The sequence below is a fragment of the Panthera uncia genome, chromosome A2 (assembly GCF_023721935.1).
Source record: "Panthera uncia isolate 11264 chromosome A2, Puncia_PCG_1.0, whole genome shotgun sequence".
NCBI classification, from domain to species: domain Eukaryota; kingdom Metazoa; phylum Chordata; class Mammalia; order Carnivora; family Felidae; genus Panthera; species Panthera uncia.
Window position 1 is genome coordinate 32594173 of NC_064816.1, and position 13172 is coordinate 32607344.

Sequence of the window (13172 nt, forward strand, 5' to 3'; positions counted from 1 at the left end):
AGATTCCATGGACCTATATATATGATATAGAGTGCTATAGTTCCATGGTCCTCATCCATAGTTTTTGTTTGATATTACCCTCCCCATAGATTTTCATCGATACTCTTACATGGTTCTCATGTAATACTGTTATATTTAATTAGAAAGGCTCAATTAGAATATGTTCATCATTTATATCTCTTCTTCTGCAAATTGACTTTCCTTATTCACGTATCTCTCTTTTTAAAATTTTTTCTTAACATTTATTTATTATTGAGAGACAGAGAGAGACAGAGAGTGAGCGGGGGAGAGGCAGAGAGAGAGGGAGACACAGAATCGGAAGCAGGCTCCAGGCTCTGAGCTGTCAGCACAGGGCCCGACTCAGCGCTCAAACTCACAAACCGCAAGATCATGACCTGAGACAAAGTCTGATGCTTAACCAACTGAGCCACCCAGGCGCCCCTCGTGCATCTCTTCTGGAGCCTAAATATTTAAAAATTCAGGGGCGCCTGGGTGGTTCAGTGTCTGACTTCAGCTCAGGTCATGATCTCATGGTTTATGAGCTGGAGTCTCATGACATGGGCTCTGCGATGACCATGTGGAGCCCGCCTGGGATTCTTTCTTTCTCTTTCTCTCTGCCCTTCCCCAACTCTCCTCTCTCTCTCAATCTCTCTCTCTCTCAAGATAAATAAACTTAAAGAAAAAACAAAGAATAAAAATTCAATTAAACTTACATATTAATGTTGTCTTTGTGCTTGATTCGACTACCAATTAAAATCGATATTGTAAGTATAATGTATAGAGTCATTTGATGTAAATAATCAGCCTGGAATAAACTACAAACATAAAAATGTTGCACATTGACAGCTCACTTACCTTCAGCTGACTTGTGATTCCATGTGAACCCTTTGGAATTTCGAGTACCTGAACAGAAACAAAAGAACGGATTTGAGCAGCTCAGATCGGGATGCAAGATCACACTCTGAGGCAGTGACACTCAAAGTAAGGCCCCAGGACAAAACTCAACACAGTCACCTGGCGGGGACCGAAGCGGGTGTGCTGGGCTTTCTCCCACACTCACCAAATTAGATTATCCTGTGGGCCAGGGCTGGGAATTTGCACGTTACCAAGGATCCTGCAGTTTAGGGATGGCTATGGACTTCCTTCTGGCCGTGGACTCTACTGTGCTTTACTCACAATGCAGCCGGCCTGATAGGGTGCCCATGCCCTGAGGGAGACGGCCCTCGTTCAAACAGAACCGTGACCAGGGGGCACCTGCCACAGGGCGAGTTTCTCCTCTTTGGATATGAGATCTTGAGGACACTCAGACAGGGGCCATGTGTTCTAGGGATCTACGCATAATAAGTGCAATACTCAGGAGACGATCTTGAATTTGAGTATCTACGGAGATGATCTGGGAGCCTTTCCCGCCAAGGGGTGAGCTGGTCTTTGACTTTGGGGGTGAGCCGACAGAGGGACAAGGGTAGGGCGAATGTGATGGGTGAGTGGGGCTCCCAAAGCAAGGTGGGGAGGGACCCCGGACAGGAAGCAAAAGGTTTGCCCTAGAAAACAGGAGGCAAAGCCTCAGAGAAATACTGTGAGTAATACCTGTGAGGGAGCGTCTTCCTTGGCAGTGTTCTTCCAACGTCCATTGTTCTTGCGGCTCCCACAAAGTTTTTGAAAACCTATTTATTCCTCACATTTTAAAATGGAAGGCTAACCTATTTTATCATAAGGTTATATCGTTAGGTAATTTCTAGCACACTTTCATGTTGACGCTGTAAAATAAAATCAGTGTTATTCGCTCTTTTAAATTCATACAGGAGAAGCTAAATATTATGGAGACGTGACACATTGCTCTTTTTTCTGTTTCCATTCCAGTCCCTGCACAGAATTTACTACAACGTAACGTATTTTAACGCTTGAGAGGCTTTTTTATTGATCCCTCTGTTACAATTTTCTGGATCAGGTTTCTGTACAAAGTTAAGCTTTGAAACCTTTAATATCTTCTGTGAATTTGATGCTATAAATGTTAAACAGTTTCCTCTGTGTTGAATTATCATTACAACTATTTTTATTTGTACTTCATTGCTCAAAACAACAAATACATTATACATTTTTATAAATAATTATGAAACATGGGAAGCACAATTTTAATGGAAGCATATATCTGAAATGAGAAGGGGACTTTTCCCTTCTATTAACTCCTGAATATTTCTTATTGTCCAAAAGAGATAGAGTCCAGGATCAGTTTTATTCCTTTTTTTCCCCCGTTAGTCATACTTGCAAACACTGAAAAACTTTGTTCACATAAGTAGTGGGAAAGGACAGAGTTTCCTTATAGCAACATCACTCAATTCTTTAAACTCTTCTGGGGTATTTGCCAAAAAATCATATGGCGATCTATCATCAAAAATTATTTTTAATGATCTACTAACTGACAACTCCATCAGATCCTTCTTCAATTTTGTTGAAAGCAAAGAGTTGAAAAGGATTTGTAACCCAATCATTAGAATCATTCACTTTCTCAACACTAACAGCTAGATTCTGAATCACCCCTTTGTTTGGAGTCCCGGATTGTCTGTAGCCTGGGGGACTGCACCACAGTAAGATTCAGGGACTGGGTGAGAGGTAGGCCTTTCTTTTGTAAAAGGGGACAAGAAGCAGCTCTCAAAGGGAGGTTGGAGAGGGGACCAGCTGGGGCATCCGTCCCTTTGTGTTTGTGGAGTCCTGCAGGAAGGACACCCTGAAGTTATGCCCCCCTCCCCCCACCAAAGGAGAACCAGCCTGGTCTCAGACAGCAGTTTTAGAATCATCTAGAGGGGAGCCGACAATCTGGAAATTATTCCTTTAAAACCATTCATGCCAAAGTCACCCTTAACAGAATTTCGTGGCAAAGCTATGAGAGTAATAACAGATTCAGACGAGAATCGTCAGCAGAGGCCAGAAGTGCTGGGGCATAGTCCGATGAGGAACGGGGCAGCTACAGGATCTCAAAACGTTTCTCCGTAAAACACGGATTAATTACTCATTAATTTCCAAATACAAAATACTTGTAAATAAATTAACTTTACCATGGAGACGCTAGCAGATGCTCCGTATGGACAGACACTATATATGGGTGGGTACCGACCGAGAGGATGCACTGAGAAAAACATACTAGCGTTTTCTGCTGGTTCTGCCTAAAAAAGCAAAGCCTGCATCTAATCGTGGGGAAACACGTTGAGATAGATACACCCAAACTGAGGAATGTTCTGCAAAGTAACTGGCCTGTATTCTTCAAAAATGCCCAGCCACGGAAAGTGAGAGAATTTGACAGCTAAATGCCACATGTGGCTGGGGTTGGAGCTGGCCTGTAAAGGACCTTATTGGGATAATTTGTGAAATGCTACGGAAATCTGCAGATCAGAAGCTATTGTTTCATGGCTGTATCTGGCTATGTAAGGAAACATAAGCTAGAATATTAAGGGGTAATGGGGTATCATCTCTGCAAGTTACTTTAACATTTTTTCTTTTAATGTTTATTTATTTTTGAGAGAGAGAGAGAGACGGAGCGCAAGCAGGGTACGGGCAGAGAGGGAGGGAGACACAGAATCCCAAGTAGGCGCCAGCCTCCGAGCTGTCAGCACAGAGCCCCACACGGGGCTCAAAGTCAGGAACCGTGAGATCATGACCTGAGCCAAAGTTGGACACGCAACCGACAGAGCCACTCAGGCGCCCCTGCAAGGTACTTTTAAATGGCTCAGGAAAACAAATATAAGTATACATATTAAGAGGGTAATAAGGGAGAGGCACCTGGGTGGCTCTGTCGGTTGAGGGTCAGACTTCGGCTCAGGTCACGATCTCACAGTTTGTGGGTTTGAGCCCTTGAAGCAGGAGCCTGCTTCACATTCTGCGTCTCCCTCTCTCTCTGCCCCTCCCCTGCTCACGCTCTGTCTCTCTCTCAAAAATAAACATTTAAAAACATTTAAAAAGAGGATAATAAGGGAAATATGAAGAGTCTGAGTGAAGAGTACACAGGAACTCGTGCTATTACTGAAGTTTTTCTGAATGTGGCTCAGTCAGTTAAGCACTTGACTCTTGATTTCCGCTCAGGTCATAATCTCGTGGTTCTGTGCTGACATTACAGAGCCTGTTTGGGATTCTCTCTCTCTCTCTCTCTCTCTCTCTCTCTCTCTATGCCTCTCCCCCCTGTTGCGCTCGACCTCTTTCTCCCCTAAATAAATAAATAAACATTAAATAAAAAAGAATGAGAAGGTCCTCACTTTGTAATACTAATAAAAACATGGAGAGATATGTGAGTGACTGTCGAAGAAGGGAATGGAGAAGTTCCTTGGCAGCCAGATAATGAGCTTTTTTTTTTTATGTTTATGCAAAGGGAGGGTGGATGAAGGAAGGTTGAGTAACACTACCACAGACAAGAGAGGGAAACCCCCAAATCTGAGACAGGCATAAGAAGACATATAAGGATAGGCCATGACATCTGATGTTCAAATTTGGTATTTTTCATTGAGAAAAATGATGATGACTCTTGTTCAGTGTAGCCAAGGGGATAACCCCTGTACCGGGCAAGACTGGATTCTTCTCGCCTTCGTCCAACCATATATGATCCCATCTCGTTTGGGCTCTTGCACGTTGGGATACGTATCTCTCAATTCAAGGTCCTTACTGTGAAATATTTGCCTTCAAGTCTCGATCAGTTGATTTCTGCTACAGGCTTTGCTTCCTTCCCCCTGACTTGGCAAATGATGGCTATTGTTGTGTCATGTTGTAGATCTGCTTCCAGCTGGCGCCCCCATCTCTGTCCAGATTCTTGACCTAAGTATTTTCCCCCCAACAAGTACTTGGAATGGTCATTGTGTAAGGAGGAGAAGGCAAACTGGCCTTACCTCACCAACTGGTTGGTAATGGGCCTCTTGGAGTCCTCCATTAAGCAGGATCTGGAAGCCATTTTGGGGCTCAGTGGAAGCCATTTTGGGGCTCAGCGGTTGAGAGTGCCATGACGGATTAGTGAGGTTTGTTACGGCCCTGGGAACAATGATGATAAAATGCTTGGTATACGGGGGCAAGCAGCCTCTGTGGTGGCCCTTAGGCATCCCCTTCTTGGTATTCTTCCCGTCGAGCGTAGGCAAGACTTAGTGACTTGCTTGGAATCAACAGAATACAGAAAAAGTGAAAGAATGTCACCTCTGTGATTAGGTTTCAAAAGACTGTGACTTCCATCTTGCTAGCAGATTCTCTCTCTCTTTCTCTCTCTCCATGGCTTTCATGAAGCAAGCTGCCTTTTTGGAGAGGCTCACGTAACAAGGAACGGAGAGTGGCCTCCAGACAAGAGCTGGCAAGAAACTGATGTTCTCTGTCCAACATTCCTTGAGGAACGGAGTCCTGCCTTCAGATGAGACCCCAGCCTGGCTGGATGCCTCGAGGGTATACGGCCATGCCAGACAGCCTGAAGTAGAGGGTCCAGCTAAGCGTGCTCGATTCCTGACCCCCATGCACTGTACGATAATTTGTTACGCAGTAATAGATAATGAACATACCACGTATTTGCCTTCCTCAGTTTCACCACTTCATATGCACCTTACTGCGGTACAAAAAATAGTAGGAGCGGCACGACACATTTAGCAAGCAGCAAGAAACTATAGGCAAATTTAAAGAAGATAAAGTTACCAGGATCAATCACAAGAACTCAAGCCACAGAAATCAGATGCCAGTTAGTGGCAAACAGTCCTGGAGAACTTAGCCAACTTTGAGTTCAACTGGTTTTGATGCTCGGTCCAGTGTAGTTCTTGAGTTTTTATTTTATTTTATTTTTATTTATTTTTATTTTTATTTATTCTTGGGGGGAAGAGGGCAAGCCGGGGAAGGGCACAGAGAGGGGGACAGAGGATCTGAAGCGGGCTCTGCACTAACAGGCTGACAGCAGCGAGCCTGATGCGGGGCTTGAACTCACGAACCGTGAGATGGTGACCTGAGCCAAAGTCGAATGCGCAACCGACTGAGCTGCCCACGTGGGCCCTTAAGTCTTTGCTGCTCCTATCCGAGCACTCCAGCACGATTCCTTGTTTCTCTCTCTTCTCCCCCCAAACATAGGTTTCATAAGGACAGGGACTCTGTCCATTCATGTTATATTGCCCACGTCTGGCATAGTACCTGATACATACTAGGCTTCACTAAGTATTTATTGAATGAATAAATACGTTTCAGAGAATGTCAACAGGCCACAAAAGTTTGCCACACGTTTAAAAAACAAAAGAACCAGAAATGGTTACAAAAAAGATTTGTGTGTGTGTGTGCAAAAAGGGGGCAAGTCTTCCTATCTGGCCAATTCACTCATTTAGGGCATCTAATTCCCTGATAATGTCAGTTAAGTGGGGCATCACTGTAGTAAGTACCATTAATTATTCATTGCTAACACAGTGTTCAAGGTCAAATGAAATCTGATGGAAAATCTCTTCACTGTGGGAAAAAAAAAAATCACTTGCTGATTGTTATCACAACTTTTGCTGCTGCTGTATAGAACTTATCTCCTTCCAGCATGTTCAGGAGGGACAGGAGCCACTAAATTCATTTTATGGAAAATAAGTCAATTTCATTTACCTGATTGCACATTTCTCTGCTGTTAGGAATTACCTTAATTTGTAAATAATATTATTTTTGTTTTGAACTATTAATTTTTTAAAGGAATTTTCTTTTTTAAGTTTTGTTTTATTTACTTTGAGGGAGAGAGAGAGAGAGAGCATGAGCAGGGGGGAGAGGGGAGAGAGAGAGAGAGGATCCCAAGCAGGTTCTGTGGTGGCAGCGAAGAACCCAACAGAGGACTTGAACCCACAACCCATGATCTCATGCGAGATCATGACCTGAGCTGAAATCAAGAGTCAGATGCTTAACTGACTGAGCCACCCAGGCACTCCTAGAACTGGGAGTTCTAGGACTGGGTTCTGAACTACTAGAAAGAGACAGAAGGAAATAAGCTATGGTAGGATAGAGGCAGAATAAAAGAAAAACAAAAAAGATGATTTATGTGAAAGAGAAACATGGAGAACAAGTATCACCAAGCTTTGGAGATCAACCCCTCAACTGCCAAGTATTAAGTTACCCGGGAACAAATCCACAACTTACACTAAAGCGATTAATTTAGCATTTGCTTAGCTGGCAAAATGGCAAATGGGTGTTGATGCTTTTACTCAGGAAGAACCAGAAATGCCACTGAGGTTTGTCTGGTTGTTCTGTGTTAAGAAGGATTCTGAGGCCTATGTAGGAGCACCATAACTGACTAACGAGGGCACAGAGCCTAGAGTGAATGTATTAATTAGTGAGTTTATGAGCCTTAGGTTTCTCTAAGGTAATACAGTTAGTCAATTTCAGGGTCATATGTAACTCAATGGAATCCAATTATGATTTATTTTCTGTATTGCAAGAGTATGACCAGACATGTCTCTAGATTTAAGGAACTTTCAGAAAAAAAAAAAAATTCTCTGCTCTTCTAGCCTAGACTTGGTTTACACTTACCTTCAACAGGTTATTTTAGCTTAGGGAAGGATTTCAGGCTCTGAAATGCTATCAGGTTACCCATGAGTGAAAAACAAAGCCCATAAAAAAAAATAAATCATTTTTCAAAGATGACAGAATCCACTGATGCCTCTGGCTTACGTGTTTGTATTTCACCATAAAGCAATAACTATATGTCCACTGGTGATGTGCTTTAATCTTAAAATAAGTAAGACCTGTTGGCGCAGAAACTGGGAGTAGGGTGGTCAGAGGGTAAACAGTACGGCCAGTACTTTCTTATCACGTTGTACATGATTTCCTTGGGGGCTCCAGCCCCTTTGCTAACCTCGATTAGCACACCAAGCCTTTAAAAAAACGTATATTAAGACCCAAGGAGGGGCACCTGGGTGGCTCAGTTGGTTGAGCCTCTGATTTCAGCTCAGGTCACAGTCTCACGGTTTGTGACTTGGAGCCCAGTGTCTGGCTCGTTTCTGTCAGCGCAGAGCCCTCTTCGGATCCTCTCTCCCCCTCTCTCTGCCCTCCCTCACTTGCGCTCTCTCAAAAATAAACATTAAAAAAAAAAAAGACAAAGGAGCTGAAAACACTTTACAACACGGTCATCGAAGTTGGAATATGTAGATCGCATAAAGACAGTGAGTATTTTTAGACACCCTCAGCCAGTAAAACCCTTTTTTTCGCACTCACTATGACACCTGCCACCCTGATGGCAGGACCACAGATTCCTCCCATTTGGCGGCTGGATACTCGGCCTGCATGTAGCTTTCTGCACAGCGTCCACTAGATTCACCAGCTGCATGCAGCTGCCTTCTCACTCCCCTCAAATGTAAGGTGTGGAGCAAGTACCTTCTCCAAGGACCCACCGTCTCTTTATCACCGGATACTAGCTCCCCATCACGCTGGTCTTGCGTCCATCTATTCATTCGCTTACAGGTAAGTTTAATAAGAATGTACTGAGAGCCTCGTCATGCCAGCTGGGTGCTAAAGTTACAAAGCTAAAGAGGAGACCAGGGTGGGCTGCCACTGTCATGCATGATACACTGTAGTGAGAAAGACCGAACGTAAACAGGTAAACACATAACGATAAATTGTGCGTTACAAAGGAAATAAATAAGAGACTGAGAAACAGAAAAATCAGGGAGGGATTTCTGGTTTTTGTTAAAAAATAGTAAGACACTAAAAAACAAACAAAAAACATGGTTGCCTGGACAGGAGGGGATGAGAATTCTGTGGAGGCCAGAAATGACCAGAAAGCAAAATGATCAGGGGAGAGCTAACTCTGGAGTTAGCATTTGGTGTAGGGTAAATCTTGCCTCCAGCAGCCTAAATCCTGGGTTTTAATCAGCCACATTTCGGGGACAAGAGGCGGGACATAAGATTGGATTGATGAACCTTTACATAAATCCAGAAACAAAAGGTCAACAGTCCTGGTGAGTGAACTATAAAAACAAAACAAAACAAAACAAAACAAAACAAAAAACACCAAACCCTCACCATGGGGGACACTGGGGGTATAATGTCTGACTCAACCTTTGGGTGAAGAAAAAAGAGAATTCCTTGAGAATTCCTTATCATAAACCCATGGTAAAGGCAATTGGCAGGTTTGGGATTGGATCCACACTATTAACAGAGGACCTCATACTAAAAATGGAACTTTAGGGGTAAGGTGGCGGGTAGAACGAAAATCTCAAACCTGTGCAGAAACACAACCTGGTTTCAACCCAATTTTCAGAAAATATCCGGAAATAACATTCACAATCAAAACCACTACAACATTAGGAAACAAAGTTACCATAAATGAGAGGAGAAACAAAATAAAATTCCCAAGCTGGTGGAGAGGGCAAGATGTGATTAAGAAAGTTCCCCCCCACCCCCGCCCCCATTTGAAGTGGAATGTGTTCAACTGAAAGCTTAAAAGATCATAGGAATAAGCCCAAATACATCAGTAGTCACAATCAAATAAAAAAGAAACTGAACATTTCAGGAAGAAATCAGACTTTATTAGGTGACATCAAAACAGTCCAGCAATACAAAAAGATTGAAAATGAAAGGGGGACTAACCTAAAGAAATATGGGAGCCCGTACTTGTAGAAATAACGCTTCCAGGGATAAAGAGGGTCACTATATTTTGACAAAAGTTTCAATTCATAAGAAAGAAACAAGAATTCTAAACTTACGTTTCCAATAATATAACTTCAAAATATCTAAAGCAAGAGGTTCAAGACCACAAAGATAAATGAATAAGTCCCCTACTACAGTGAGTAAAAACTTAAAAAAAAAAATTCTTTTAAGTTCATTCATTTTGAAAGAGACAGAGACAGTGCAATGGGGTAGGAGCAGAGACAGAGGGAGAGAGAGAGAGAGAGAGCGCACGCGCGCGCATGGTGCACGAGTGGGGGAGGGGCAGAGAGCGAGGGGGAGACACAGAATCCTAAACGGGCTCCAGCCTCCGAGCTGTCAGCACAGAGCCTGATACGGGGCTGGAACTCACGAGCCGTGAGATCATGACCGGAGCTGAAGTCAGACGCTCAACCAACTGAGCCATCCAGGCACCCCAAAACTTCTTAATCAATAATTGATAAAGGTAGATAGTAGAAATAAAAAATATAATAAAGGAATTTCAAACATGCATATAGAATAGCGGAGACTACTTTGGTGAACGCGCAGAGTATTATTACTAGCGACTAGAAGAAGCCTTTCTTTGTGCGCATACAGGCAACATATGTAACATTTGGCTGTGTGCTGGGGCCCAGAGCAAGTATCAACACATTCCAAGCTGTTGGTATCATACAGACAATAGCATGCTGGTAAACTACCGCTGTGGGGGGGGGGGGGGGGGGGAGGGGCCCTGCTTTGTAATGTTTCCAGATTTCTGTCGTATAGATATTCCTACTACAGCTGATTTCAGGCTATCAATGTGTTAACAATAGGTTTGAAAAATTCCTGAATCTCTAACAATCACATCTTGTGTGTCACTGCAAGTTGGATGCAGCACTGTCTACGAAAAGTAAAGCCACAGGGCATCCGGGTGGCTCCGTTAGTTAAGTGTCCCAACGCTTGATCTCAGTTCAGGTCTTGATCTCAGGGTCGTGAGTTTGTTCCCGGCATTGGGCTCCACACCGGGCATGGAGTCTACTTATATTAAAAAAAAAAAAAAAAAAAAGCTGGGACGCCTGGGTGACTCAGTGGGTTAAGCGTCTGATTTCGGCTTGGGTCATGATGCCATGGTCTGCGAGATAGAGCCCTGCATCAGGCTCTACACTGACAGTGCAGAGCCTGCTTGGGATTTTCTCTCTCTCTTCCTCTCTCTGCCCCTCCCTGACTTGCACTTTCTCTCTCTCTCAAAATAAATAAATAAACTTAAAAAAAAAAGTAAAGTTAGCGGTTAATAACAAAAGTGTAACCCTTCATTCATTTAGATATTAAAAGCCCACTTCTCAATGGTGCATATGTCAAAGAAGAAAAGACAAGGGGCATTATCAGCGACTGATAATGACTGATAATGAAAGTTTCACTGCATGTGAAACTTGTACGATGCAGCTGAAGTGTTCTTTGTAGCTCTTTATGACATGTTTGCAGCCTTCGATGATTCTATTTAAAAATAGGAAAGGCTGCAAACAGATGAACTAACACACACTTTAGAAAAAACAACACGGACAAACAAAAACAGAAAAAAGCCAGAGAAAGTTGAGTGAGGGACATAATAACAAAAAGACAGACACTAATGAATGGTAACACAGATATACAATAGAGAGGATCGCCACACACAGATATTGGTTGACTTATTAAAGTGATATAACTGAGAGTCTCTTACGAGATGGATAAAATAAAAAGAAGACCCAAACAAAACAATCATAAGGGGGGAAATGATGAATGCAAGAAAAAATGAAACTAGGAGACTTGTGTGAATAATTTCATGTCAATAAATTGTAACAGTTCAGGTGAGATGGATGTGTTCTTAGAAAAGTATAAATTACCCAAATGGACTCAAGAAACAAAAAAATGTGACTGGTGCCACGCATGAGTAATCTACAAACCGCCCTACCACTCCGTGACTTAAATAAGTATGTGTTATTGCTCAGAAGTCCATGGGTTAGCTGAGTTGTTCCTGTGGTCTTGGCTAGGCTTACTCATACGTCTTTGGCCAGCTGCAGATTGGGTAGGTACGGCTACCAATTGAGGTTGAACTCTCTCTCACACATGTTTTAAGGGCAGCTGGCTGCAGGATGGTATGGTGTGGCCTCCATTGAGACATCGGAACTGCCCTCCACATGGCCCCTCATCCTCTGACAGGCTTGGCTGAGCTTGTTCATGGGGTTGGGCAGGGTTCTGAGAGAGCGAGCAGACGTGCAAAAGGCCTCTACCACCTGTGTTTGAAAACAGTACGGTAGAAGAACTGTATTCTGTTGGCCAAGAAGCTCACAAAGGCCAGCCCAGATTCTAAAGGTGAGGATATAGGTACTTTCTGTTTGGTGACAGGTCATAGATATAGAGAAGAATGAAGGATTGTGGCCATTTTTGTAATCTATCGTATCCTAACATCATCAAAGAGGTTGATTCAGTTAAAAAGTCTTCTCCCCTGGGCACTTGGGTGGCTCAGTCGGGTAAACGTCTGATTGTTGACTTTGGCTCAGGTAATGATATCATGGTCATGGAATCGAGCCCCACGTCAGGCTCTGTGCCGAACGTGAAACCTGCTTACGATTCTCTCTCAATCTCCCTCTGCCCCTCCCTCGCTTGCGTGTGCATGTGCGTGGGCAACTTCTTTCTCTCTCTCTCTCAAAAAAAAAAGGTCTTTTCCCCCAACACATCCACTCATACGGGATCTCTTCAAAAACAGGGAAAGAGAGACCACCCCACAACTCATTTTTATGAGGCTTGTAAAACCCAGACACCAAAATTAGACAAAAACAGTGTGAGAGAAGAAAAGTAATAGCCCAAATGCACTGAGGATCATAAACACAATTCTAAGTGCAATCTTAAGGAAACAAAATCTGTCAACATATGAAAAGAAATAACGTATCTCAATCAAGAAGGAGAGCAAGTTTGGTTCACCCTTGGAAAGTGTACTAAATCACTAAGTCAACAAAATATAGGAAATAAATTAACCTGGTTAAAAAGCATTAAATAAAATTCAGCAAACATTTACCGTAAAACATACCATAAAAATTCACGGTAAATTTTAAGACTAGAAGGCAACTTTCTTAATTATAAATTTTTTTTTAACGTTTTTATTTATTTTTGAGACAGAGAGAGACAGAGCATGAATGGGGGAGGGGCAGAGAGACAGGGAGACACAGAATCGGAAACAGGCTCCAGGCTCTGAGCCATCAGCCCAGAGCCCGACGCGGGGCTCAAACTCATGGACCGTGAGATTGTGACCTGAGCTGAAGTCGGATGCTTAACTGACTGAGCCACCCAGGCGCCCCAACAACTTTCTTAATTAAAAAGAAACACACACACACACAACAAAGCCCCCACAATATCTGCATAAACCTTTAACTGAACATCAGACTCAAAGTTGAAATGTTAAAAAACATTTCTTTTAGGGATACCAGGGTGGCTCAGTTGGTTGAGCGTCCGACTCTTGATTGTGGCTCAGGTCATGATCCCAGGGTTGTGGGACTGAGCCCTGTGTCAGGCTCTGTGCTAAGCGTGGAGCCTGCTAAGATATTCTCTCTCTC

At 43.1% G+C, this 13172-nt stretch overlaps 1 long non-coding RNA gene across 1 annotated transcript in view; it reads right to left on the reverse strand.

Annotated features, from left to right (window-relative positions):
• Window positions 1-594: 594 nt before the first annotated feature.
• LOC125929548 (uncharacterized) overlaps window positions 595-13172 on the reverse strand; it is an 80607-nt gene continuing 68029 nt past the window's right edge. Inside the window, exon 3 of the long non-coding RNA XR_007459902.1 lies at window positions 595-903. This is a non-coding gene — a long non-coding RNA (uncharacterized LOC125929548). The remainder of the gene's footprint in view (window positions 904-13172) is intronic.